The sequence below is a fragment of the Sinocyclocheilus anshuiensis genome, unplaced genomic scaffold, assembly GCF_001515605.1.
Source record: "Sinocyclocheilus anshuiensis isolate Anshui unplaced genomic scaffold, SAMN03320099.WGS_v1.1 scaffold353, whole genome shotgun sequence".
In the NCBI taxonomy this organism is placed as follows: domain Eukaryota; kingdom Metazoa; phylum Chordata; class Actinopteri; order Cypriniformes; family Cyprinidae; genus Sinocyclocheilus; species Sinocyclocheilus anshuiensis.
This window is the reverse complement of record NW_015536462.1, coordinates 14,068-18,263: the sequence shown is the minus strand read 5'-3', so window position 1 is coordinate 18,263 and position 4,196 is coordinate 14,068.

The following is a 4,196-nucleotide window of genomic DNA, read 5'->3' as shown; positions in this document are numbered from 1 at the left end:
GTAGAATTAAAATAGAATAGAAAGTGTTAGAGTTAGAGGGTCAAATAAAGGTGGAACAGATGTGTTTTTAGTCGTTTCTTGAAGCTGGTTAAGGACTCAGCTGCTCGGATTGATTTGGGCAGGTCATTCCACCAGGAGGGAACAGTTAATGAAACTTTTGACTTTAATAATGCATTAGTAAATGTTGAAATTAACATTAACTAAGATTAATAAATGCTGTAGAAGTATTGTTCATGCTTAGTTCATGTTAACTAAAGTAGTTAACTAATTAACCTTATTGTAAAGTGTTACCATTATTATTATTATTATTATTGTTATTATTATTATTATTATTATTTAAATCTGAATCACAAACTGACTTGTTATTTGATCTCAATTAAATTTTTTTAAATCAAAGCAGCTCTTTTAATTTATACAATTTTTTTGCCTATTACCAGTCTCACTTTTTAATCCATTATGTACTCTCTTGACTTTTTTTCCTGTTTGGTGACTGAAGCTTATCACAAGCTTTTCCACGTGTTTGAGATGTGGCTGTGGGCAAGAGAACTGATTTGAGTGATGGCAGCTATCAGGGCCACATGCCATTTAATTAAGGCACTAAAATTTTTCAAGTTCCCCTCATTGAAAACACATGGTTCTCTTTTCTAACATACTTAGAATCCAAAAGCTATTTTCTTAAAAAAACAACAACAACAACAACAACAAAAAAGTAAAAAACAAACAAAAAAAACTTTTATAAACTTTTATCAAACCTTTAGAAAGAGCTTGACTACATGCCCTGTTAATAAAGCAAAACTTTGTATAGAACAGTCTAAATCAGAGTCAATAACCACCACTGGAATGCAAGCAACAGTAAAAAACACTTTCAGAGTGTAAAACAACCCTCAAAACAACTGCATTTCTCTCACATTTCCCTTGTCTTAAACACTTTCTGCCAAAGCAACAACACAGTAGTTGAGCATTTTCTCCCACACAGAAAACCATAAACTGCTTAACATGGCTAGCTTAAAATGTACAGTGGCTTTGAACGGCTTTGAAAAACTATTTGATGATAAAATAAACTAGAAAATGGTAAGCGAAATAAGTGAAATAAAATGTTTTAAAAATGTATTGATTTGCATTATATTCATGAGATTCCCTAACTATTTGGAGAAATTTGGCTTTAATTGAGCTATGTTATAATGAATTACTATGTGGGATATCAAAACAGATAAAGAACAATTTTGACATAAGCAAGAAAAATATCATATCTGAGGGACATACAAGGAAACACTTAGGGAGTTGCAAGACTGTGAAGCTGAATAAAACAAGCTCTGTCCTTTCAAGACCAGAATCAGAAGCACAATCTCTCAGACCAAACCTACTAATCAAAGAAAAGAAACAAAGGAGACTTTATTCATCCAGCCAGGGCTTATAAAATCACAGATTCAAAACAGCTTATTGTGCTATAGAAATAGCCTTCTTAGTCTGGTCACAAAGTGCTCTTTTTATTGGCCATGCACAAAAGTGCATTATAGCCTGTAGGCATGGTCCTATTGTAGAACACCAACTATGTATTGCTTTCGAGACGTTCATGTTGCATGTCTGTAAAACAACAACAACAAAAACCTTTAACAGTTAAAAAAATTCAGCCACCTGTCATTGTGTCAATGATAAGGATGAAGATTCTTTCTGGACTGGAAAGCATATTTTGAGAATGTACAAAAATCAAAATGCAATTAAGCTATAATTTTAACAAACACTTATTTGTTTGGGATATGTTTAAACATCACACAGGAATTTCATAAAATATATAGAGTAAAGAGTATGTGACTTTTGTTTTCTAGCAATTATTTAGTGCATTCTTATTTAAAAAAAAAATTTGGTTGCAGAGACTCTTATTTTTAAGTACAGTTTTGTGCTGTTTGGTTTGTTTTCACATTCCCTGTGTTTATTTCCCATTTCTCTTGATTTTTTTTTTATTTATCATTATCTTGTGTGTACATATTCTTCCTTTTATTCATTGTCAGTTCTTTCTTGATTAAGTTATGTTAAGCTTTTGCTTTTTTGTGGATCGGTCTTCAATCCCTTGACTCCACCATGGTCTGTCATCTTTATGGCTCACTGGATTTACTCATCCTTCCTGCTCTGCTGTTTTCACCTGGGTCCTCCATCCCTCCAGCTCTTCTGTTGTCCTCAGTCCCACCGGCTCAATCTTAGTCCTCCTATCCTCTGGCTCCTCTCATGCTGGTACTTCCTTTGGATGCACCTTGGTTTCTGGCTTCACCGTGGTCTCATCCTCCACCAGCTCCACCATACTCTTCTCTACCAGCTCTGCTATGGTGGTTTTTGCTGTTCTGGGGCAGGGTTCTGTTGCCCTTCCCTGGCCCTGGCCCTCCCTTTGGTGCAGTCTGTGAGTGATGCTCACCTGATGCTAGTGGTTGTAAGGAGCCACCCATATAGAGTTAATGGGCTGTAAGATCTAGAGAGTATTGCTGTATTTAGTGTATTTACTGTTTATGTTCCAGATACTCAAATGCATTCATTTTCACATTTCCTGTGTTTCCTGTTTCTCTTGGTTTCTACGGTTTTTGATTATGCTCACCTCTTAGTTCATTATTATCTTGTGTGTGCGTATAGTCTTCCTTTTCCTTTGTTAATAGTCAATTCTTGTCTACACCAAGAGTAAAGTTAAGCTGTTCTGTTGGCAGTTTTCTTTGTTGTAGTTTTTCTTACATTTTGGATATCTTCATTGGAACGACACTTTAATTACTCTCCTTTCAACACTTTTTACACACACCTTTAAATTTCAGTACAACATTATTTGCTAATATTAAATAAGTTAACTGTTCAATGGTTCATAACTGGCTGAACAGCTTCATTAGCCTATAAAGTCTGTAGCTTATTCAGCAGACTTATCCAGAAATAAACTGTCTGATTATGGTCGTATGACTGCATTGACTATGGAGTGCTATAATGAAAGTGCTTAATTAGCTCAAGGATGTACATTTAACCCATTTTTGACTCTGTAATGCTTACCGAGGGGTGGGGGTGGAGTGAGGGGTACAATTAGATTTAGCTAAGCCAGTTTGCTCTCTTTTTCTTAGATGAACTGTAATTGAAGGTCAGACGACCTTAAATGTGCAACTTTAGAAAATCATTTTCCAATTTTTTTTTTGTTCCTGTAAGAAACAAATAATTATTTATTGTAACTGAAAAAAATGTGCTTGATCCTTAAAATAACTGAAAACTAATTTAAAATAAACTGGATTTGGCTAAATATCTGTGCCGGAAACCCTGCTCTGTAGTATGGTTAAACAAAACACTGTTTGACTTCTGAACATACAGTATACAGTATCAGAAGAATACCAATCATGTAAAAAAATACTTTTATAATTTTAATGCATTTAAGAAATGCATGTACACAAAAGTTACTGTGATGAAGAAATATGTAACATTATATTTTCAGCATCACAAATAAATGCATGTAAAAAGTGCATATATTTAAAAAAAAAAAAGTCTATGCACATGTTTGGGTAAAATTACTTGCTACACTGTTTCCTTGAAATTGTTTTGACCCAGATTAATTATATTTGACTCAAATTAAACAAACATGAACTGATAAACATAAACCTATTTAGTTCAATCAATAAACCAAACTTTTTGCCATGGTCTTTCACAAATTTATAAGCAAATTCACATATATTTAAAATAATGCCATGTTGATGGTGTTTGTGTTAAAGTATGTGTAAAGCATTAAATATGTGTTCTGTCACACCAACTCACAATATGAGTTTGTAACACCAGAGAAAAAAAATTATTATTAACCACGCAGACGAATTTGAATGATATAAAAAAATGCCAAGTAAATAAAAGGTATCAAATTCTTGGGGGGGAAAAAAAGCAGTACTCTCTGCTCTCAAACACTGGGGGCATGTCCGCTGTCCTTGCTGAAACCACGCCCACTCACAGGAAAGCTCTCTCAACTGTCAAATGTCGCTCCAAGCTGAATGGATCCTCCCTCTAGCTAGCAGCTTAATTTAAATAAGGATATCGAGCTATTTTGTAAATGATCGCAACCAGCATAGCTAGGTAAGAAACTGTAGGCTGTAGTAACTAACAGTAATGACAGTAACTCGTGATTGAGCGGGCAAACCACTGATGCTAATATGCTCTAGTTAAGGCTGATTTATACTTCTGCGTCGGACCTACGTCGT